The 25,770-nt window shown below is 41.6% G+C and overlaps 1 protein-coding gene across 5 annotated transcripts in view; it reads right to left on the reverse strand.

Moving 5' to 3' along the window:
• Positions 1-3,355: 3,355 nt before the first annotated feature.
• The window catches only part of LOC124719948, a 35,363-nt gene continuing 12,948 nt past the window's right edge, over positions 3,356-25,770 (reverse strand). For 2 of the 5 annotated variants that reach the window (XM_047245154.1, XM_047245151.1), the window contains 2 exons: positions 24,924-25,075; positions 3,356-3,745 (listed from right to left, as the gene is read on the reverse strand). The gene's annotated coding sequence lies outside the window, so the exon portion shown is untranslated. Of the gene's footprint in view, positions 3,746-22,442; positions 22,648-24,923; positions 25,076-25,770 lie in introns of all 5 variants that reach the window. The other 3 variants (XM_047245155.1, XM_047245152.1, XM_047245153.1) reach the window with 2 other exon arrangements.

Here is a 25,770-nt window from a genome sequence, read left to right on the forward strand (position 1 = left end):
CTCTCCGTTTACAGTGAATACAGTCCAGCACCACACCCACAATAGAACGGTCGGTTGTCTTATTCCGCCTTCAATGTTAAGTACTTTCAAGAACTCTCTGGGAGGAGGAAGTTGGAGATACAAACTTAATTGCTTCCAAAATTGCAACAGTCTCCGCCATAAAACTGAAGCAGTTTGTAGGCTTTATTGATTTGGATCCGAGGGCATCAGTATATAACAGTTATAACCAAGCCAGTGAACTTCAGTGAGACAGTTAAATCTGCAGTTTATGTTAACAATCGTCAAGCTCATCACATTATAAATAATAGACATGCTCTAATATTGCACAACTGACGGACAACAATGAACTCGGATGCTAGTTTCGTGGATCATTTCTGCTGTCCATCTCGTGGATTGCTGTGACCTCCGCTTCCTTCCAACCACTTGGCATGAGAGGGATCTGTGGCACGTTACGGTTAACACGGGACCAAACTCAGTTGCGAAGCCAGTACAGAATCTGACGGGGAGATTTTTGGGGAACAAGACCTGGACGCCGCACGAGAGAAGACGTGTTAACACGGTAAAGGACGAACTCTTATCTACGCCATTTCCCCCTCTTAATCACATTTTGTTATTCTCTGTTCTCTTTCAAATAACTTTTGTAGTGGAAATTGGTTTGACTTTTGCTCAGAAACGCCACAAGGACCACCCCAACAATAGCTTTTCTGAATCACGAAGTCCGATAACTTTTCTGTTATACGAAGTCCGATTTGCATTTCATTCTTTCCCTTTTTCACAGTCATTAACGATTTTAAAACCCCCTTTTTATTCACCATTTCTTCCCACATTTTCAACCTTTTCTTTTTTTCTCTTCTCTTCTCTTTTTTATTAACCACTACATAGGCGTTGTTAGTCAAACGCAATTGCAGTTTGATTTTGAAGTTAATTTTATTACTTATTAAATTCTTCACATGTTCAAAGATTCTTAGTGCGAAATACCTCACTGCTTTTTCTGCTATACTAAGGTGGAGTTATAGTGTAAATCATTTCTCCTTCTACACTGAAGAGCCAAAGAAACTGGTACACCTGCCTAATACCGTGTAGGGCCCCTGTGAGTACGCAGAAGTGCCGCAACACGACGTGGCCTGGACTCTACTGATGTCTGAAGTAGTGCTGGAGGGAACTGACACCGTGAATCTGGCAGGGCTCTCCATAACTTCATAACAGTAGGAGTGGCTGCAGCTCTCTTCTGGACAGCACGTTGCGAGGCGTCCCAGATAAGGTTTACGAGGTTCGTGTCTGGGGAGTTTGGTGGACAGCAGAACTGTTTAAACTCAGAAGAGTGTCCCTGGAGCCAATCTGTAGCAGCAATTCTGGACGTGTGGGGTGTCGCAATGTCTTGCCGGAATTGCCCGAGTCTTTCAGAATGTACAATGGATACGAATGGATGCAAGTGATAAGACAGGCTGCTTACATACGCGTCAGCTGTCAGATTCTTATCTAGACGTATCACTCGAACTGCACACACCCCACACCATTGCAGAGCCTCCACGGATTCGTGAGCTCGTCTCTGTGCCCGTACACGTCTGTCCACTCGATATAATTTGAAACGAGACCTGTCCGACCGGACGACACATTTCCAGTCGTCGACAATCCGATGTCGGTGTCGACAGGCCCAGGTGAGGAGTAAGGCTCTGTCTCGTGCAGTCGTCGAGGGTACACCGGCGGGCCTTCGGCTCCCAAAGCCCGTGTCGGTGATGTTTTGTCAAATAGTTCGCACACTGACACTTGTCGGTGGCCCGGCGCTGAAGTCTGCAGGAGGGTTGCACTTCTGTCACGTCGAACGATTATCTTCGGTCGTCGTGGGCCCCATTCTCGCAGGATCCTTTTCCGGCCGCTGCGCTGTCTGAGGTTTGATGTTTTACCGGATTCCCGATATCCACGGTACATTCGTGAAATGGCATTACGGGAAAATCCCCACTTCGTCGCTACCTCGGAGATTCCGTTTCCCGTCACTCGCACGCTGACTATAACAGTGCAACAACACTTCAGGATGAAGTTCAACAAAGATCCACCAACTGCCAACTCCATTTGGCGATGGTATGCGCAGTTTAAAGCTTCTGGATGCCTCTGTAAGGGGAAATCAACGGGTCGGCCTGCAGTGAGCGAAGAAACGGTTGAACGCGTGCGGGCAAGTTTCACGCGTAGCCCGCGGAAGTCGACGAATAAAGCAAGCAGGGAGCTAAACGTACCACAGCCGACGGTTTGGAAAATCTTACGGAAAAGGCTAAAGCAGGAGCCTTACCGTTTACAATTGCTACAAGCCCTGATACCCGATGACAAAGTCAAACGCTTTGAATTTTCGGCGTGGTTGCAACAGCTCATGGAAGAGGATGCGTTCAGTGCGAAACTTGTTTTCAGTGATGAAGCAACATTTTTTCTTAATGGTGAAGTGAACAAACACAATGTGCGAATCTGGGCGGTAGAGAATCCTCACGCATTCGTGCAGCAAATTCGCAATTCACCAAAAGTTAACGTGTTTTGTGCAATTTCACGGTTTAAAGTTTACGGCCCCTTTTTCTTCTGCGAAAAAAACGTTACAGGACACGTGTATCTGGACATGCTGGAAAATTGGCTCATGCCACAACTGGAGACCGACAGCGCCGACTTCATCTTTCAACTGGATGGTGCTCCACCGCACTTACATCGTGATGTTCGGCATTTCTTAAACAGGAGATTGGAAAACCGATGGATCGGTCGTGGTGGAGATCATGATCACAATTCATATCACGTCCTATACGCTCTCCCGACTTAACCCCATGCGATTTCTTTCTGTGGGGTTATGTGAAAGATTCAGTGTTTAAACCTCCTCTACCAAGAAACGTGCCAGAACTGCGAGCTCGCATCAACGATGCTTTCGAACTCATTGATGGGGACATGCTGCGCCGAGTGTGGGAGGAACTTGATTATCGGCTTGATGTCTGCCGAATCACTAAAGGGGCACATATCGAACATTTGTGAATGCCTAAAAAAACTTTGAGTTTTTGTATGTGTGTGCAAAGCATTGTGAAAATATCTCAAATAATAAAGTCATTGTAGAGCTGTGAAATCGCCTCATTCATTTGTAATAACCCTGTATTTGAATACACTTGCCTACATCAATTCCCTTGGCACTTTAGTGTAAATATGTATTAAAAATGTAGGTGTAAATATTTATTACACTATCATGCAAAACTTTCCAGTAAATTGTTCAACAACAATTTCACATTATTGTTAAGAAAATTTTTCCTACTACTACACACACACACACACACACACACACAGTATATTTATTTATTAAATAAATAAATATGTAGCCTATGTCTGTCTGACCATTTATTAGCGTATCATATAAAAGTTTTAAATAAATCAGTCACAAATATTTTGAGGCATGTGGTAGTAACATTAAACAATGTCTTCATACAGTAGTATATATTTTATATATATATAGTGTCAGTTAAAAGAAAGTTGCAGTACATCCTGTTATGTCAAAAGTCTTGCAGGAGCGGGGAAATCTGAATATTCCAGTAAGGTATGGGTGAAATGGTCTAAATCTTTTATGGTATGTATCGAATACGGGCACCAACTCGAAATCGGCCATATCGAACCTGGAGGTGCTTCTGAGGGCCAGTTGTTAAAATCTGCTACTATGACGCAGAAATTCCACACTCCAGACATCAAAATGGCTTCAGTTCTCTCCTCCTGGGCCAAAGCCATTTTCAGTTACCTGAAACAAAAACAAAAAAAAGTATTGTAACTTTTGAACCATAACTGCTACTCCGAATCTGTTTACTGCAATGAACTTGAACTTGTCAGAAAATATTGGTGTTATCTGATATATCACACGAACCTGTTCCCATTTTAAAAAATTGACAGATTCGAGATGACCGATTTCGAGAGGGATCCACGGTCAGTACCTACTGTAACGGATAGACCACCTCACCCGTACCTCAATGGAATATTCAGGTTTCCCCATTCCTGCTGGATTTTTGACATAACAGGGTGTACTGTGACTTTTGACTCACTCTGTATATTCATAAACCATAAATTTTAAAAAATTTGTAGGCTATGTCTGTCAGAATGATAACACAGGCCAATGATGGAAAAACCTTTTTTGCTGAAAATACCTTATTATTATGTTTTTTAGGGTGATAATTTCTCCACATTTTGCAGTAAAACTTTATTAAATTAAGCAATTTTTAAAGAATTTAACAGCTTTTATATAGTTAAAATAATTTAAAAAGGAGGTGTAATGAATGCAGATCACGTCGGTAGCACTGCTGAAAAACATTTGCTGGCAAAAAAAGGTCAGTTCCATTTTTGTGTTAACAGATGGCGTTTTGTTTACTGTCAACCTAACATCACTTTCCCGTTTTCTGTACATGCGCTCAGTACAATGTCTAATCGTGGTTGTAAAAACTCTGCTGACAGTATATTAGTGGTGAATTTGTGATTAAAAAAACACCAAAGAAACATTACAGACTTTGTGAAAAAGATTTATTTGTCATACTTTGTATCTAAACTTGGTGATCGAGATAAATCTTGGGCACCGCTCAAGTATGTTATGTGTGTGTTGAACATCTGAGAAAATGGCCCAAAAAGGAGAAAAATGCCTTTAGATTTGCTGTTCCTAGGGTACGGAGGGAGCCAAGAAATCATTCCGCTGATTGCTAGTTTTGCAGTGTCGATATTACTGGTCATAATTTGAAATACAAGAAGGTAATAAGCTACCCTAACCTTCCATCCGCCACACGACCGGTAGTGCACGGAGTAGATTTGCCACGGTGTAGATTTGCCGGTTCCTGAACCACCAGATGATTTCAATTCTATTCCAACAGAAGTATTTTCTGATGTACAATGTGATTTAGATGAACCAGATGATGATGAATTCCATTGTAATACAGAAAATTTAGAACCCAAATTGTTTACTCAGACCAAGCTTAACAATTTGGTTAGGGATCTGGGCTTAACGAAAGAAAAAGCTGAATCGCTTGGCTCTAGATTAAAAGAAAAGAACTTCCTGGCAGTTGGAACCAGCATATATACGTATAGAAAGAAAGAGAGAGAGAGAGAGAGAGAGCGAGAGCAGCAATTGTCCAAGTTCTTTCAACAAGAAGTGATTTAGTGTACTGCTCAGACATTCCAGGTCTGATGAATGAGTTTCGTATTGAATACCAAAAGGATGGCTGGAAGCTGTGTATTGATTCATCCAAAACTAGTTTAGAGGCTGTTTTATTGCACAATGGTAACATGTATGCATCTATACCTGTTGGACATTCTGTACATATGAAAGAAAGCTATGAAAACCTAGAAGTATTGCTAAATAAAATTGGTTATTCTGCTCACGGTCGGATGATATGTGGCGATCTAAAAGTAACGTGCATGCTCCTCGGTCAGCAAGGTGGCTTTAACAAATTTCCATGTTTCTTGTGTGAATGGGACAGTACAGCCAAGGATCAACACTGGCCTGTGAGGGAGTCTTTAAAACGTGGCGAGAAGTACATTCTACGCAAAAACCTCGTAGATCCAAAAACCGTACTCCTACCATCTCTACATAGAAAGTTAGGTGTAATGAAATAGTTTGTAAAGGCTTTGCCTGAAGATGGACCATGTTTTAAGTATCTCTGTCAAAAGCTTCCAAAGCTGTCTTTGTCAGATCTGACAATAGAAAATTGATGTTTGGTGTTAAATTTGAATCCACAATGACCTTAAATGAGAAAGAGGCAAAGGTATTATTCAAGCATGTCATTACAAACTTCTTAGGACACGAAAAAGACCAAGAATATGTTTCTATTACAGCTACAATGTTAAAGTAGTTTAAAACTTTAGGATGTTTAATGAGCCTGAAAGTACACTTTCTGAACAGTCACTCGATTACCTCCTGGACAATATGGGAGATGTTAGTGAGGAACAAGGAGAGTGTTTTCACCAGGACATTAAAGTGATGGAAAAACGCTATCAAGGCCGCTGGAACACCGACACGATGGGGGACTACTGTCGGTCACTTCACCGAGAAGTTCAGCGAGCGCCTCATCGTAGAAAAAGCTACACGAGGAGCTTCGAAGAAAAAAGAGAAAGAAAATACAAACCAATTTCAGCTGACAAGTGAAACCACTATTAACACATATCATTGTTTTAAATAGCTTACTGTACATACAAACCATGCTTATGTTGTAACAAAACATTTCATTAATTTCCCCTTTTACCGTATAGCATAGGATTTTTATACTATACAATAAAAAGCAACTTGCTCGAAAACTATGGGTGATACAAGAAAACTAAGGTTAGATTTGGATTCAGCTCATAAAAATCTATCAAGATCAGCTACCAAAATAAAAAATGTTTTTCAAAACCAAATTTTTCATTGGCCTGTGTTAATTAGAGTACCGTTTCCGCTGTGTGTGTGTGTGTGTGTGTGTGTGTGTGTGTGTGTGTGTGTGTGTGTGCGCGCGCGCTCGCGTGTGCATGCTAAAAAAAATGTAGCCTGTGTCAGTCTGAATTTTTATCAGAGTACTGTGTAGAAATGTGAAGTAAATCAGTCAAGAACTTTTTGAGATTTTTGGTAACTACATTAAACAACGTCTTCTCTTTATATAGTAGTACAGATGACACGAGGGATACGCTACAATCACGTCTCATTCTCTTCTCGACAGCTGCTCTCCCCTTTGATGTCCTACGACACTTGGAACTGCAGTCCGTATTCTGTTTAAGTTGTAGATAGCCTTTCACTTGCTCACTATCTCTGCTGCATTCACAATTTAATAAGGCATAATCGTCAACACTGTCAAAAGCTTTCCCTAAATCTACGGATGCTTTAAACAATGTTTGCCTGTCTTCACCCTGTCTTACCTTATAAATTTTAAGGTCTTCATTGCTTTAGGTATTTGAACATTTCTCTGGAACTCAAACTGTTTTTTTCCAAAGGTCAGCTTCTACCAGTTTCTCGATTCTTCTGTAAAGAATTGGTGTTAATATTTTGCAACCACGATTTATTAAAGTGACAGTTTGGTCATTTTCACACCTGTCAGCGCCTGTAGATTTGAAATTACTTTATACTTCCCAAAGCCCGAGGAAGCTTCGCCTACCTCATACATCGTGCACACCGGATGCAATTATTTTGTCACGTCTGGCTCTACCTAGGATCTCAATAACCTCTACTACAGGTGCCTCGTTTCAACTTGGGTATTTCAGTGCCCTATCAAATTCTTCTCGTAATACTGTAGCTCCCATCTCGTCTTCATCTACCTCCCCTCTCTTTCTATAATACAGAGGGGGTCCAGAAAAATGTAGACACTCTTCGATAGTTGATATTAATGGAAAAAAAACAATATACCGTTACAATCCTCGCTCACGGGGAATGTTGGTTCGTGTGCTCAAAGTGACTCCCGTTAGCGACCAAACGACTTCGATGCCGCTGAACTGTCGACCAAACTATGGCTGTCAGTACTGGCAGTGTGACAGCCACACACGACATCTCGAGGTTCTCGAGTTCCGTACACATTACGCCGTTGCCGTTGTACATCTGTCATGTTTTCGTACTTCCTGTACCACTTTCGTACAGCCTCGTGTTGCTCAAACAACAATCTTACTTCATTCACTGCCAAACTCTCATCTGTTGCAAAGCGTGCACCAAGATCTGTCGAGAAAACAATGGACTACGCTACCACGCAAAATTGCAATGATATGTCATTTTTTCCAAAGGTATTAACTTTTCCCGGACTCGTCTGTATTGTCTTCAAGTTCGTCTCCCTCGTATGTTCCTTCTACATATTACTCCCCCTTTCAGCTCTCCACTCTTTCCTTAGTACTGCTTTGCCACCCGAGATCTCCATATTTGTTTAGCTGATTCTCTTTTTTCCAAACATCTCTCTACTTTTCCTATAATGACACCTGTCTTTCCCTCAGTCGTGTATGCTTCTATTTCTTTACATTTACCCTGGAGCCATTTTTGCTTAGACAATTTGTACTTTCTGACCATTTCATATTTCAGTCCATCTGTAGTGGCTTTCATTTGCTTCATTCAGTGCATTTTTATATTTTCTCCTTTCATCAATTAGATTCAATCTATTCCGTGTTATCCAATAACGATTTCTACAAGGCCCCATCTTTTTACCTATTTGATCATCTGCTGCGTTCACTATTTAATCTCTCGAAGATACCCATTCGTCTTCTACTGTATTCCTCCCCCCCCCCCTCCCCCCCTATTCTAATGAATCTTTGCCCAATGCTCCCTCTGAAACTCAAAACAACCTCCAGTTCTTTTAACTTATCCAGGTCCCATCTCTGTAATTTCCACCTTTATATAACTTCTTCTGTTTTAGCCTGCAGTTCGTAACTGACAAATTGTGCTCTTAGTCCGTATCTGCCACTGGTCATGCTTTACAGTTTATAACCTAGTTTTGAAATCTCTGTCCTATCATTAAATAATATATTTAATAATTTCCAGTATTTCCAGATCTCTTTATTTTATACAACATTGTATCACAGTTCTGAAACCAAGTGTTCACTGTAATTAGATTATGCTGTGTGAAAAATTCTACCAGGTGGCTTCCTCTTTCATTCTTTTCCTTCAGTCCATATTCTCCTAGTATTCTTCCTTCCTTTCAGCTTCCTATTACCAAATTCCAGTCACCTGTCACAATTAAATTTTCCTCTACCTTAATAAGTTCTTTTATCTTATCATACATTCTTTCAATCTCTTCATCACCTGTGGAGCTACTTGGCATATAAACTTGTAGTACTCGTACTTCGGTGGCCTCTGGCTTCGTATCTATCTCGGCTACTATAATGCTTTAACTATGCTGTCTGCACTAGCTTACTCACATTTCTGTTACAGCCATTACAAAGCCTACTCCTACATTACACTGACTTTATTTTGTATCAATAATATGTGTTCACATATCTTAATCTCACTCAGCCAGTCTATTGTTTTCAGCATATGATCCATAAATAATATGATCAACAGTGGAGACAGGTTGCAGCCTTGTCTTACCCCTGAAACTACTCTGAACCGTGAACTCAATTTACCGTCCACTCTTAACTGCTGCCTGACTATCCATGTAAAGACCTTTAATTGCTTGCAAAAGTTTGCCTCCTATTCCATTATCTCGTAGAACAGACAATAACTTCCTCCTAGGAACCGGTCATATGCCTTTTCTAGATCTATAAAGCATAGATACAATTCCCTGTTCCACTCATAACACTTCTCCATTATTTGCCATAAGCTAAAGATCTCGTCCCGACAACCTCTAAGAGGCCTAAACCCACACTGATTTTCATCCAATTTGTCCTCAACTAATACTCGCACTTTCCTTTCAACAATACCTGCAAAGATTTTACCCACGACGCTGATTAAAGAGATACCTCTGTAGTTGTTACAATGTTTTCTGTTTCCATGTTTAAAGATTGGTGTGATTACTGTTTTTGTCCAGTCTGATGGAACCTGTCCCGACTCCCAGGCCATTTCAATTATCCTGTGTAGCCATTTAAGAGCTGACATTCCACTGTATTTGACGAGTTCCGACTTAATTTCATCCACCCCAGCTGCTTTATTGCACTGCAATCTATTGACCATTTTCTCCACTTCCTCAAATGTGATCCTATTTCCATCATCATTCCTATCCCATTCTACCTCGAAATCTGAAACATTACTGATCACATTTTCACCTACATTGAGCAACTCTTCAAAATATTCCCTCCATCTGCTCAAGGCATCCACAGGATCACCAGCAGTTTTCCTGGCCTGTCCAAAATACTTGTCATTTCCTTCTTACCTCCCTTTCGAAGACTGCTAATTACACTCCAGAATGGTTTTCCAGCAGCTTGACCCATAGTCTCCAACCTGTTTCCAAAGTCTTCCCAAGATTTCTTCTTGGATGCTGCAATTATCTGTTTGGCTTTGTTTCTTTCTTCAACATGATTTTCTCTGTCTACCTGAGTTCTAGTATGTAGCCATTTTTGATACGCCTTCCTTTTTCTTTTACAGGCTGCCTTGACTGTGTCATTCCACCAAGCTGTTTGCTTCATCCTACTTTTACACACTACTGTTCCAAGACATTCTTTAGCCACTTCTAGTACTGTGTCCCTGTACCTTGTCCATTCCTTTTCCAATGACTGTAATTGACTACATTCAACTAACTGGTACCTTTCTGAGATCGCTGTTACGTACTTGTGCCTGATTTCCTTATCCTGAAGTTTCTCCACTCTTATCCTCCTACATATGGACCTGACCTCCTGCACTTTCGGCCTCACAATCCCAATTTCACTGCAGATTAAATAATGATCAGTGTCATCAAAGAATCCCCTGAATACACGTGTGTTCCTCACAGCCTTCCTGAGTTCCTGATCTGTTATTATATAGTCAATGAAAGATCTGGTTCCCCTGCCTTCCCAAGTATACCGGTGAATGTTCTTATGTTTAAAAAAGGAGTTTGTGATTACTAAGCCCATACTGGCACAGAAATCCAAGAGTTGTTTCCCGTTCCTGTTGGCCTCCATATCCTCTCCAAATTTACCCATAACCTATTCATACCCTTCTGTTCGGTTTCCAATCCTGGCATTAAAATCACTCATGAGCAGAACACTGTCCTTGTCCTTTACTCTAACAACTACATCACTGAGTGCCTCATAAAAACTATCCATCTTATCTTGATCTGTCCCTTCACAAGGCGAATATACTGACACAATCCTAATTTTCTTGCTAGACACTGTCAAATCTATCCACATCAGTCGTTCCGTTTACATACCTTACTGCAACTACGCTGGGTTCCATTTCTTTCCTGATGTAAAGCCCTACACCCCATTGTGCTATTCCTGCTTTGACTCCCGACAGGTAGACCTTTTATTCTCCCACTTCCTCTTCTTTCTCACCCCTTAACCGAATGTCACTAACAACTAAAACGTCCAGCCACATCTTACTTGCAGCCTCTGCCAGCTCTACCTTCTTCCCAGAGTAGCCCCCATTGATATTAATAGCTCCGCACCTCGTTACCATTTGTTTGCCAAGTCCCTGGTTTGTCAGTTGCAGGTGGGACTCCTTCACCTCCAAAGGTCTGAGGCATCTTGCTCTGATTGTTGCCAGCATCATATTTAAAGTACCAGGGAAGCAGGTTGCTAGCCTTACTTGCCCCGAGTCCCATCGGGTTTTACCCCTAACGGCTGAGGGACTAACCGGTAGATTTGATAGTCTTTGCCGTATGAGCACAAAGGTGACCACGACTCAGAATATGTCCGAGATGCCCAGCGTTCTTCTAAAGTAACTGGTATCCCGACTGTCGGGACCACTTACTTGGCCACTCATATGTTGCCCGTGGTTCGTGAACTAGGACGTGACTACAGGAACCCACACCACGAACCACAGTTTAATAAGCCACGGTTGCAAAAAATCTAACACAATTCTTTATACAGGAATGGAAAAACTGGTAGAAGCCGACCTCCAGGAAGATCAATTTGGATTCTGGAGAAATGTAGTAACACACAAAGCGATGATCTTACGACTTATCTTAGAAGATGGTTAAAAAAAGGCAAACAAATGTTTACAGCTTTTGTAGATTTGGAGAAAGCTTTTGACAATGTTGACTGGAAAACTCTCTTTGAAATCCTGAAGCCAGGGGTGGTAAAATACAGGGAACAAAAGGCCACTGACAACTCGTACACAAACCGGACGGCAGTTGTAAGAGTCGAGGGGAGAGAGAAGGGAATGAGACAGTGTTGTAGCCTATCCCCAGTGTTATCCAATCTGTACATACAAAACAAAAAATTTGCAGTAGGAATTAAAGTCCAGGGAGAAGAAATAAAAATTTTGAGATTTGCCAATTACATTGCAGTTCTGTCAGAGACAGCAAAAGACCTGGCAGAGCAGCTGAACAGAAGCCTGTAACAATCGTGAAACACTGTCTGCCTGCAGACAGGCACAACAAGAAGACACTTACACATTCAGCTCTGAGGCAAAACAGTCTTCAGAAAAGGAAGCGCGTGCGTGTCCCCCCCCCCCCCCCCACACACACACACACACATATATATATAAAAAACAAAGATGAGGTGACTTACCGAACGAAAGCGCTGGCAGGTCGATAGAGACACAAACAAACACAAACATACACACAAAATTCAAGCTTTCGCAACAAACTGTTGCCTCATCAGGAAAGAGGGAAGGAGAGGGGAAGACGAAAGGAAGTGGGTTTTAAGGGAGAGGGTAAGGAGTCATTGCAATCCCAGGAGCGGAAAGACTTACCTTAGGGGGAAAAAAGGACAGGTATACACTCGCACACATGCACACATCCATCCACACATAATGTGTGTATGTTTGTGCTTGTTTGTGTGTCTATCGACCTGCCAGCGCTTTCGTTCGGTAAGTCACCTCATCTTTGTTTTTATATATAATTTTTCCCACATGGAATGTTTCCTTCTATTTTATATATATATATATATATTCACACAAGCAAGCACATCTTGCACACTAATTACCACCATACGTGGCAGCTCTGAACAGAATGCTGGCATTTTCTGAAGAAGGCTTTGGCTGCTATCCCTTCCCGTTTCCCATCCCCGTCCCCTTCAGATCACTGTTGTCATTCCATGTGACAGCTCCATTCCAGTCTGAGCTGCTGGAGGTGGCGGCCACGTGTGCTGGAGGTGTGCTTGCTCGTGTTAATGAATATGTATGTGTGTGTGTGTGTGTGTGTGTGTGTGTGTGTGTGTGTGTGTGTTGTAATGGTACTTTGACTTCCACGCTTCCACCAATACAAAGATATAATTTACGATCGCGCACGCAAAAGAGCGCTGCGCCAGCGACCGAGTTTTATAAATAATTTTGTTCTTTTTTTTTACTTTTGCGTAGGTTTTATTTTTAACAGATAATTGATTACTCTCTCTCTTGTCTTGATACAAAAGACGTGTATTTTTCGGCGCTGTGTTGAATGTGCTTTTGGGTGGAAATTAAAATTATATTACAAAGCGAGGTTGTTTCAATAGGTGATTCGAGGTGGTTATCGCCAAATTTGTAAATTGATCATGACAGTGACAACTTGAAGTTTTCAACAGACGGAGAAAAGTGAAAGATGGGTCGTCCTACAAGAGAAATTAGGACAGCCACGAAGACTATATTGCAATTAATACTGCGTATCTAACAAGATTATAAGGTAAATTTGAACTAATTTCTGATGCTATTTCCGTACAGTCGCTTTTTGTAGTGTTGCCGACCCGGTCTGCCGTGCACGGTCAAATTACAGCACAATCTCAATCAATAATACGAAGTCCGCCTTATCCGTAACTGAAACCATCAAAATTCAAGACATCAATCAGATTTTCTATTTTATATTTTTCACGGCAGAACCCTGAGGAGAAGGAAACACTACAGTGTGTGTGTAAATATGTAACTGTCTTTTTGTTGTGGCAGTCAGCAAGTCAACGTGTCATCTTTACGGCGAGTAGCAATCTATCTTTTCCTTATATTTGTGATGTTCCAAACTAGAATTTCCATTGTTTGCTTATGTCCTGTATAGATTTAGAGAAAGCTTCTGACAAAATTGACTGGAATACACAATGAAATTCTGAATGTAGCAGAGATATACGAAACAAAAGGATACCTGTGACTCTGGCAGATGCCAGGTCGCAGTTAGATTCAGAAGGATGTAGGCTGCAGCAGTTATTCGGAGACGGAGAGGCTCGCACAGAGCGAAGTACGGTGGAGAACTGCACTAAAATGTCTTTCGTACCGAATACGACAACCGATGGTGACGAGAGCTCCGAGATGAAAGTGAGGGGATTGAACAAATGTATGATAAAATGTGAGGAGTTATTGATTTGTTTAACTTAACTACGATGTGGGACTGCAACTCTGTGGTAGGTAAAGGAAGAGAAGAAAAAAAGTAGGCGCGTACGTAACTGTTCGGTGGCAGGCCTCAGGTCCCGCGTCGGTACACTCGTGTTACGAGCGAGCGGCGCGGGAGGACTCGCCGCCCTCCCCTCATTTCTAGCGCGAGGCACTCCATTTATCGCGTCCGACTGCGACACGAGCTTTCCCTGGCTGCGGTGCCTCCGAGTTACCCTCCTGCCCCGAACTGGTGGCCGGACACAACGGGCGGGGGCACCGGACGGAGCAGCTCGTACCACACCGGACGGGAGAGGCACGCCACTGGGCGCCCGTAGGACTGGCAGAACGCAGCAGCAGGAGGGATCGACAACTCGGAGGGACAGTCGCACTCGATACGAATATTATACCGGCAACTTTTATGCGCAGAAGAGATTGGAAGACCGCAGAAAGTTCCAGACAGATTGTATGGTGGTAAGACAGAGATATGAAAACCAGATTTTAAAATGTAAAACACTTCCACGAGCAGATATGACGCCTGACCAATTCCTATGTTACGAATTGTCGACTAGAAATGATGAAACTGCACCAACCTAGGAGGTTACAGAGACGGAACCCCGACAGGTTCTTACAGACGGAGGTCGTCGAAAGCCTCGAACAGAATGTCTGGCGACAACTGATCCGAGTGATTTACCGAAATAAGGCGAGTAACGAACACCGCAGCTTTCAGAAATGCGAGAAAATGAGGTTCGCTAGAAATCCTCGCACGGTGCAGGAAACGGTGAATTCGACTGATGAAAGGTGAAAATATAAACGTGCAGCAGGCAAACGGGAATATAGGTGTGTAAAAAATGTAGACTGACAGAATGAGGCAACACAGGCAAAACGCGGTGCCCGAATGGCAGTTCTTCGAACTCAAAATGTTCGGGACCAAACACCAAATTGTTCCGGCAGTACCTCAAAGGTCGCAAGATCTGTAAACAGTTCGAGTACTTTCCTCGGACTGTAACTCTGAGCACGCAAAGAGCCAATCGTGCACAGACGAGACACTCTCCCGGCAGACGAAAATAAAATGAAACTTCTGTGACGGCAAGCTGTTACACAAATTTTCAATTGCAAACGTAGTTGCAGCAGACTAAAGTAATACGGTATTTGTTACACTGTCTTCTGTTTTCATTTTCTGATTGTACTACAGCATTATTAGCAGAACAAGAATTAAAGCTTTCACAGAATGTCTCAGGTGTTATTTTTAACAATTTGCTAAATGTCATGTTTCAAACTTTTGCCCACATCCACAGTAAATAAATTAAAAGACACTGTCCTTTACCACTAAAGCTGTCAGATTATTTATAAAAAAAGAAACCATTCCACACTAAGCCTTTGGTCGGTTTATACTGTTCGGCCAGTTTCAAGTGTGCACATACATTTAGTGTAAACTTATAATACGTGTCCAAAAGATACTTTTCATTCTTTTAATAGTGTGCTTAACAGAAGTCACACAGCAGTGAAGTAGGTCAAAGTTTAAATAAAGTGTCCGCGAAATGTCTCAAACACACGAGGACGATATACTGACACGAATCTCCCGAAAAGTGATACACTGTAAATTTAAGGCATAAACTAAATGTATCGGTGATACGAGATCTGCAACATAGGTGCTGAAACATGTGTGGTGAATAAAAGCATTCTGAACAATTTTTTAAATACGAGGGCACGGTGAACATTAATGCGTCCAAATTTTTTATGTCAAAACCCTTAAATCCTTTTAAGTAAAACAAACCATATTAATATTCTACATCTTTATTCTTTGCCTCTACTTATTTATTTCTCAACACAATCACACCGGTGAAGCCTCACTTCTCCCAACGAGAGACCAGTTTGTCGATACTGCCACTACAGAATGTGAGGCCACAACTTCACCACTGCTCGTGCCGCTTCATCACTATCAAACTGAAGTCTTCACAGGTGTTACAGCTCGGGAACGAGACGGAAATTGGAAGGGGTCAAGTCGGGACCGTACAGAGGACGGTCGATGACAGTGAACCTGCGGTGTCAGATTCTCGCACGTATTGCAATGCGAGTGTGCAGTCTGGCAGTCGCCCTGGAGGAGAAGGTGCTCCGAATGTGGACAAACTCTCCAAATTTGAACCTCAATCACAGCACGCAGTTTCTCACAGACCGACACAGTTACGTTACATACTGCCATGTTACACACTACACTTTGGAGCCCTCTAGCAGCAGAGTGCTGCAAACACGTAGACGTGAAGAATAAAGATGTAGAACACTAATAATGTTTTTTTTTTTTTGTTAAAAAAAAAAAAAAAAAAAAAAAAAAAAAAAAAAAAAAAAAAAAAAAAAAAAAAACCTCTACGAATTTTCACTTGAAATATTTGGAGGCATTTCTTTTCATCGTGCCCTCTTGATATATTTCAGCCTAATGACACACAAATGGTAAACTGTCTTCTGCACACACACACACACACACACACACACACACACACACACACACACACACACATTACACAGTACAGCCAAGCGGCCCAGGAGTGGCACTTGTAATGTGAACAAATGTATGTACATTCTGTGGGGACCGATAACTCTGCGTTATGGTGCACAGTAGATAATTTTCAAATGGCAAATATAAGATTAAAATATTCACATATAAAACTGACTGTGAGACGTGCAGTTCAGAAAGTGGAAACTATTACAAAGTGACAGAACTGCTGGTATATGTGAGCCACCCACACACCAGCAGTCGTTCACGCGGCACCCACCTATAGGCACGGTCCACTGCTTTCAAACTAACCACCAGCGGTCGCAAATCTGCAACATGCGTCCAGTAACAGAGAACTGATGAATTTCGAGATAGCAGAATGGTACCGTCAAATGTGGTGATGTTTTACATCAAATAACTACACATTGGTGACGAAAATTCATTTATATCAGTTATTATACTTCCTGTTCACAAGTTCTTAACTTGTGGTAATGGCTAAATGTACAGACAGTACACTGAAGCTCTCTCTGAATAGCAATTGTTTAAAAAAAAACTGCCTTTTTTTGCACTTTTAATGTACTAAAAATTTTATTTGTTTGACCAACAAAACAAATTTTGTGTCTAGGTCTAATGTATGTTGTCCTTTGAGCCTTCACAATGACAATCAGAGCAAAAACCAAAAATTAATTTATTATTTACTTGCAAGTATCGTGAGGTCATTAGCACCTCTTCATTATTCTGTAATTTTCCTAATACCGGGTCGAGTACTAGATGTGGGTAGCCTTTCGAAATTTCTCGAGGGTATTTTTGTTGTTGTCGCAACTTCAAAAATGTGTGGTTTTTTTTTAACAGGGTGCATTTCGCTTAATTGAGGTAAAGCATCAGCATTGGTCTCTAATTAAGTTGTTTACATTTTGATTTGGTTTAAGATCGAAAAGCAGTTTCCTAAGAATATATCATTGTTTTCTGCATTTTACACTGATAATTTTGGTCTAATTTTTAGTCGTTCTGCAGCACTATACATTTCTTATGTTTTTCAGAGCAAACTTTTATGCACACCACTGTTTTATGTTTGTTTTTGTACTTCTGAGTATGTGTTTTGTAGTGTTGCCAACTTATCTTTCCAGTAGCTTGTCTTTGACCTACAACTTCTCTTTTTTTTTTTTTTTAGATTATTGTGTGTGTATGATTCTATTTAATTATAGCTGCTGTGTATTCATATACTGTGTAAGAGTAGGAAAGGACTAGTGATGTAGGATTTTTATTGGTGTGGGGGCAAGGGGGAGGGAGAAAAAATTGCTCTGAGCACTATGGGACTCAACTGCTGAGGTCATTAGTCCCCTAGAACTTAGAACTAGTTAAACCTAACTAACCTAAGGACATCACGCACATCCGAGCCCGAGGCAGGATTCGAACCTGCGACCGTAGCGGTCTCGCGGTTCCAGACTGCAGCGCCAGAACCGCGCGGCCACTTCGGCCAGCGGGGAGGGAAAAACCATGATGAGTGGACATAAGTGTATAGTAGCGTGATGCAGTGAGAGCTAGAGGAGAAGGTGGGGAGCAAGAAGTGAAATGAAATTCTGAGGGGAGGGAAGAGTGGGAGGGGCTAAAGGATGGAAAAGGTCCTTTTCTTTTTCATTTAATTTCATCAACTATTTTATAGAGTGTCTGGTTTCTAATATTTATTAGGTCATTGAGCAACTGTTTCTATTGTGTTAATGCTTTGTGTATGTCAAAATTTTCTTAGAAAGGAGAGAGATGTTTGTCTTTACTGATTTTTATGACACAACTTTTTCGATATTGCTTGATCTATGGTGTTCTGGTTTTAGATGATCTGTAAATGTTTAATGGTTTGCACTGTATTCAACTGCTCTGATGTTTTCTTTATATCTTGTGTCGAATGTCCTACCAGCCATTCCAATGTGTATCTGCAACAGAGCTGATAGATGCCAGATTGTTGGTGTGTGTCTGGTTTTGATTTCAGTTTTTGGATGTGCTTTTGTATTGAGTTGTTTGTTTAGCAATATTCATGCCTTGTTTTTTAGAACAAGTTACCTTTTTACGTGCAGATTTGTTGTTGTAGGACACTGTATGCCATTTCTTTTGTAGAAGTGCAAGTTGTATGAGGTAGTGTGGTTTGGTTAGTTTTCTCCATTATTTGTCTCTCTATTTTTTTTTTTTTTTTTTTTTTTTTTTTTTCCTTAGTTTCTCAGCCATTGTTTCTATGTGTCCATTTTTAATGCCGTTTGTTTTACAATGGCTAGCTCTTCCTGGTAATTAGAAGCGTTTAGGGGGATCCAGTTCAACCTGTTTATCATGTTATCTGATTGCTGCTCGTTTATGGCTCTATGGGTGGTTTGAGGTTCCATTTAAGATAATGTCACTTGTTGTGGGTTTTCTGTATATGTCAAATGTGTGTTTATTATTGTCTTTTCTTATGGTTATGTCTAGAAACTTGAGTGAGTTTGCTTGTTGTTGTTCTGTTGTGAACTTTATTTTTATGCGTACAGTATTTGTCTTTGTGTAGTTGCTGTATTCCGTTTTCAGGTTCATCTACCACGCATACTATGCCATCCGTGTATCTATACCAGTAGATGACAATGTAGCTTTTCTTTGTTATTATGTCTTCAGATATTACTTTTTCTATACGATTCATGAAAATGTTGGCTTAATGTTCCTGAAATAGATGAACCCATGGGTAAACCACCTTATTGTATGTAGTATTCTCGGTTTAATTCAAAATAATTTTGTTGTGTTATTAACTGTAATAATTTTATTGTTTCACCTGTGTGTTCATGAGATAGTTGGTTGTGTGTTTTCAGGTTTTATTTTTATGGTTTCATTAACAGGAATACAACTGTACATACTTTCTAAATAATAAGAGAGCAGTGTTGCTGTGCTGGAGATTTTAGTGTGTCTGATATGTTCAACCAGTTGAGGGGTATTTCTGATTGTTCTGACATTTTCTAGTTTATAGTGCTGGGTGAGCTGTGAGTGCATTTGCTTTGCCAGCAGGTGTGTCGGAGCTGCTCGTAGGCAGTCGAGTGCCCCAGGCAGTCGAGGAGTGCCGACCACCTTAAGTGGCCGTGTTCACCGTCGTGGCTACTACGTATTTATGCAGATTGTTTTTCACGAGTCTCATTGCCTAATTTATGAAGTCTCCTGTCGACTTCACGCTTCTGAAACCGTACTGTCGTGAATCCATTCTGTGGAGAAGTCTTTTCTCCCGTCGTTTACCACGTACGACATTCTCCGAAACCTCGCCCGAGGTATCGAGATGGCAAATGGGTCTGTAGGACTTCGGAGCTACGGGATTGTCGTCCTCACCTGTTTTAGAGATTAGTACATTTGCTTTCTTCCACGTATCTTGTGTTGTGGAGGGAATCTCCAGAGGCACTGTGGACGGATGTAACATAGTCCTTTAACAATTATATTCAGTGGTGCCGAGGAGTCAATTGTCTGTCGCATCTCAAAAGACCACGTGCGTGCTGTTAAAAGGGCACCTTTTACGAGGTCTGGCGGTCAAATCGAGTGACAGGTCCGTAAAGATGAGGCCCGTCACCAGGTATATAGGCACCGTCTCAGACAAATGACACAATTATGTTGTACGTATTGCAGAAATGAGTAACAGAGGGAGGAACACGAACAAAATTATTACTCTCATCAGTTATAATTATGAGCTGCCAATGCAAACAATAAGAACGTATCGTAACGCCGTGCGCCGGCCTAGCGCCGAGCCGTGCGGGTCGCGTAACCGGCAGGCTGGGCGCCCAGCGGGCAGTGCGGCACTATGCTTTGTTAATTTTTTCAAATAAGTTGCATCCTTGAGCCCCCGATTACCAGATGTACATCTAGCGGTTCTCGGCTGATGGCCCTGGTTACAGGAGTCAAGGATAACACTTTATTAATAATTGTAATACAAAGTAATATCACCAGTAACAGTTACATTTTCAGCAAGTACACCAAGTCCTTTCATCCACACATGTATTTTCTCATCATTAGAAACTTTTCTACACGAACGGGTATACAGAGTAAAGGGCACATTACTATAAACAAAACCAGGTCTACTTTGCGTCTTCCGGTCGATTCCACAGTGCCAGGTCTTGCAGGCGATCGTAGGATACTGTGCGGGAGTGCTCGGGCCCACAGACTTTTGCTCGTAACATCGGCACGAATAGTTAACAGGGTGCAACATGGAATACTTGTCGAGACGTCGCGAGCAATACTCGCGACGCGTCCCCTCGATCTCTAGATACGGAAAAAGGTGGCAATGTACTAGTCGAAGGAAGAACAATATCACGAAGTGCCGAATTTAATACAAATACGGTCCACAAGTGGGCAGCAAATTCAAAATCGTGTTCTCCACCTGTAGCAGAAACAACGGGACGATGCCCGAACAGCAAGGTGCACCTACAGTTTTCTGCCAAATGTAAAACAGAAACGAGGAGTGAAGCACCTGAATCCCTCAAGGGGCCCGACACACTACTCAACCATTCACGGGCCCTACGCCACCTACTGGCATCGGATTGGTAGACGATAAATTCCCAAATGCGCCTACGGTGAAGAAGGTGCACCAAAACATACTATCCGTGGACTATCCGAGTAGCCTATACCGATCGCTAGCAACTAAATCTGAGAACAGAAGACTCGATGTTGAGACACACTGCGCTGTGAAACAGAATGGCAGATCTGAGACAATACTGCCGACACTATTTTGAGAAAGGCTCGCGTAGTGCAGTTATCTTACGAAACGACCCACGTCTACTGCACTACGAGAGGTCACGACAGACGATCGAGAAGCGACGCGGTGGAGGCAGCCGAGGTCGACAATTCCGAAAGGAGGACTGCCGACACCGTACGCGTGTTCGTCGGAACGACACTGGAGATAAACGGAGCCACGGGTCGTGTCTCGGCACTCGAGGAACCGGAACCCGAAGGCCGCGAGGCGGCCCGTGACTACACTCGTCGCCAGTACTGGCTGGGAACAGGCCAGCCTACAAACAGCGGAATGGGTAGACGCAACCACAGCACCCGAGGAACTGGCAGGGTGTGCCTGCTGGCCGAGGAGCAACGGACTGCATTGTGGAATGAGACAGAAAAAACTGAAGCTATTGTAACAGTGGTAGACGCAGATTTGGTGCTAGATGCCATTTTTATTCACAGTAGAAATAGTTTTTTATATTAGTAGTAGTAGTAGTAGTAGTAGTAGTAGTAGTGTCCATGCTTCCTCCCCAAAACCTTCCTGGTGCAGGAATACAATATGCAAGGTTGGCAAGTACTAGGTGATAAATACAGTGGACTATGGCATACAGATGTAAACAACTAGGTGATAAATACAGTGGACTGTGGCATACGGATGTAAACAACTAAGTGATAAATACAGTGGACTATGGCATACGGATGTAAACAATGTGACGCACTGAGGTCCAGCTCGGTACGGGAAGTGCGCTCAGATAGCCGCATCGGGTAAGCGGGAAATCCGGGATTCGAGTCCCAGTCCGGCACGTGTTTCCATACGTCACTGACAGGTAGTACCTCTCTACCTAATACAGCTGATGTCGAAGAATTCACAGTCGGCAAATACATTTAAAATTATTTTTTACAGCTGTCAGTCATTAATGATGTCCATCCTTTCAGATATACAAGTAAATACTAAACTGTACACGAGACCTAGACGCAGGAGTTGTTTTATGCCAGCCACACGAATAAAAAGTTTAGTTCGTTAAACGACGGAAACTCCGGGTGGGAATATTGACAAGGTAGGATAAGACAGATTGCCACTTGCCATAAAAAAGACTTGTTAAGTTGCAGATGGGCACAATTAAAAGACAGTTATGCAAGACACTTATGTACGTATCTTAATTGTGCCTGTCTGTAACTTAACTGGTCTTCTTTACGGTGAGTGGCAATCTATCTTTTCCTATGTCGCTTTTAATTCATTAAAGGAGTTAAAAAATGCAGTTCTTTTGAAAGCTTTAGGTACTCAGAAAGAAATTAAGAATATTGGTCATTTACCAATCGGTACAAATTATGAATTTTTGAACAGTAAATATAACTAATTAACTAATATAAAAGAATTTTCATCGCCTATGTGCACGTATTTAACACACAATGTTTTTTTACCTTTTCGGTGAAATTCAGCACACGAGACGGCACCGGTAGACAGTCTCGAGCTGGTCACTTAGCAGCTCGGTTTACCGGTTCTCTCGTACCGGACGTGTACGGTAGGTAGACTTGCCGCACTGGTGATTAGTTTGAAAGTGGCGGATCACATCTGTGGGCAGGCGCCGTCTGAGCCCCTTCTAGTGTACGTATGACCCACCTACGCCTGTAGTGCCACAATCTATTACTACTTTTAACTCTGAGAGTCAGAGAATCTCACAATCAACTTTATACTATGAATATTTTAACTTCACATTTGTGATACGAGAGTTACCTACTTTCCACTGTTACGTAGTTGATTCTAAACTTCAGTTCCATCAACCAGAGAGAGACGTACAATCTGAGCAAACCTCCCAACTGTTCAGTTGTAATATGATGCATTACTGTGTGAGGTACTCGAGTGTGTGTGTGTGTGTGTGTGTGTGTGTGTGTGTGTGTGTGTGGGCGCGCGTGTGTGTGTGTGTGTGTGTGTGTGTGGGCGCGCGCGCGTGTGTGTGTGTGTGTGTGTGTGTGTGTGTGTGTGTGTGTGTGTGTGTGTGTGTGAGTGGGCGCGCGCGCGTGCGTGCAGAAGTTGGTTGGTTTTCCTAGTATTCTACTGCCCTCTCCCCTCTCCTTTCTCCTCAAGCAGATCGTGTAATATCATACTGTACAAATGTAACGTCCGACTGCCCGGGCACTTTGAGTTTACACCTGATGACATCCGAATGTACAGCATTAGCAGATTGCGCATTCTGCCGTGGTGGAGAACGAAACATTAGAGAGCACTGCGATGACACTGGCGTCCTCTAAAACCTGTCGTGAGCCCGGATGTGTACGTGTGAGAACTAGCACCCGACGTCGCGCTCTCGAGGTACCGTAGCAAACATTTTACAGTGATCGGCAGTCGACACAGAAACTGAAACGCGGCACAAATGGGCAGTCCCACACTACCACTCTATTCACTGCTGCAATCGCAGTCACAAATTAAAAAATGACGAACCTCTATCAGATATAGACTCTGGTGAGGACGCTGCATTATTTGCTGATCGGCAACCACACCTAGCACTCTGTCTTTCAAACTCTTTCAGTTGAAAGTCGAGTTCACGCATCTGCAACACAAAAATTAATGCCAGACCGTGTGACACTACTTTCCAAAAACCGTTTACAAACAGGTGTCATATGTTTCGACATACACTCACTACGAAGGTATTCCTATGCACCGAAAAAGTTGCCAAGTTAACTGTCTCGATGTCGATCGACAGCTAAAAATAAGCTAAATGTACGATCGAGTCTTCCCTGTCACCTGTCTGTTCTACACACTGAAAAACCGTTCGTTTAGGTTTTTACGTGAAATCCTCTGTGTGTAGATGATGAATAAATATAACAACAGTTGTATTTCAGTTATTAAAAAACACAGATAAAATGTCAGTGAAACTTCCCACCGTTAATGTTTTGAGACGTACTCCAAACGGAAATTGTATTTACTTCTAGTATTGTGGTCTTCGAAAGATACCTCCAGACTTCCCCGAGCTAAGAACGTCGAAGTAAATAGGCATTTAAAAAGAAACGAACCATTCCTCGTAGATCACAACATTAAATGCAACAAGCAGATAGAAATCACCTCCATATTAAAACTGAATGTAATAAAATGTCCACAGATCCGAGCACTGAATGAACAGAGAATATAGTTTAACCAAGGCCCGTATTAACAGCAGCGTACAATTCAGACGTAATAATGTGAACTTCACTTCATAAGTAATAAAATAAATAAGGGATTAACAAAAATTTTAAGCACTGATTGCTGATACAAATAGAATTTAAGCATAATTACATTAGTGCAGTGTTGGGATAATTACAGTAATATCGTGGGACAAGTGTAACATTTCTAGGCTAAATTTTACATGTGGCAATAACATCTACAAAGAGTATACTTTTGATGTGATTACACCAACAATTTTATTTACATTCAAGCTGCAGTTTAAATTCCCAAAAAACAAATTAGACATAAGCCTATATGACAGCCGTGGACGTGACCACTGGGAGTGGTTTAGCACTGTTTCATTTGGGTGATTACAGTCAGGAGGATATTGGGGAGGACTTTTCCACAGAACTGGAGATTACTCTACAGAGATCATACGGGGGCGGCGATTTTCCCCTTACGGATGGTACGGACACAAACTTGCAATTATGACAGCTAAGAAGGGGGGACACAAACTTTAAAAATTAAAAATATTCTTATTACAAATATGAATATCATTTCTGTTAGCTGAAACACAATTTTTTTTTTTATTTGAAGCTTCATTTTCATGTTACAAAGTGCTGGAACTGAACAAATTGCTTTACAGCTTGTCTAAAATTTCAGCTTCTAGACCCTCTAAGAAATTAGTTTTCAAGAAAAGTACTACAATGATGCATTGTAAAGTAATTTATTAACAGAATATATCTGAAAAACTTTACAAATACCTTAGGTCAACCCATTTCAACAGCTTCTATTGATTTTATTTAATTAGTTAAGTCCCCAGGCTGATTTATTTTTTATTGCTATCTCTTGTCATTCCGTTGCCAAAAAAATGTGTGAAATTTATTTTTCAGGCTCAATGCAATTTTGTAGAATCCTGAAAATAGGCAAGCAAATACAAATTTATGAGATGGATAAAAGTCTCACTACAGAGAAAAAAAAATCATTATAAACAATATTTTGTAGTGGTGACATCTACATGTTGGCTATACTGTTAGCAAAAACTGGAGGAAAAATGGGGAAATCCCACAAACCAACAATGTACTTTTCCAAGAGACGAAACTTACATTCAGTGAGTCTGAAGAGTAACTGCTGAAAAGTGAATTAATAAGCTTCATTAGTGAAGATTACAATTAAGTGACTAAATGGCTGCATACTACATGTAGAATGGAGTTAATTATTTTGATAAACTGTATTTCTTCTTCCATAACCTATGCTTTTTATGGGAAGCAATAGCAATGCCAAAGCCGGCCGTTGTGGCCAAGCGGTTCTAGGCGCTACAGTCTGGAACCGCGCGACCGCTACAGTCGCAGGTTCGAATCCTGCCTCGGGCATGGATGTGTGTGATGTCCTTAGGTTAGTTAGGTTTAAGTAGTTCTAAGTTCTAGGGGACTGATGACGACAGATGTTGAGTCCCATAGTGCTCAGAGCCAGCAATGCCAAATTGTAAGAAAACCTTAATCTTGCCTATAGAAAAACAAGTTACTGGCTTCCTATGTACTGCAACAGAATGTCGATTATTTTGGAAGGTCACTATGCATTATGCATAAATAATAGAGACACTTTTATGTA

The sequence above is a fragment of the Schistocerca piceifrons genome, chromosome 11 (assembly GCF_021461385.2).
Source record: "Schistocerca piceifrons isolate TAMUIC-IGC-003096 chromosome 11, iqSchPice1.1, whole genome shotgun sequence".
NCBI classification, from domain to species: domain Eukaryota; kingdom Metazoa; phylum Arthropoda; class Insecta; order Orthoptera; family Acrididae; genus Schistocerca; species Schistocerca piceifrons.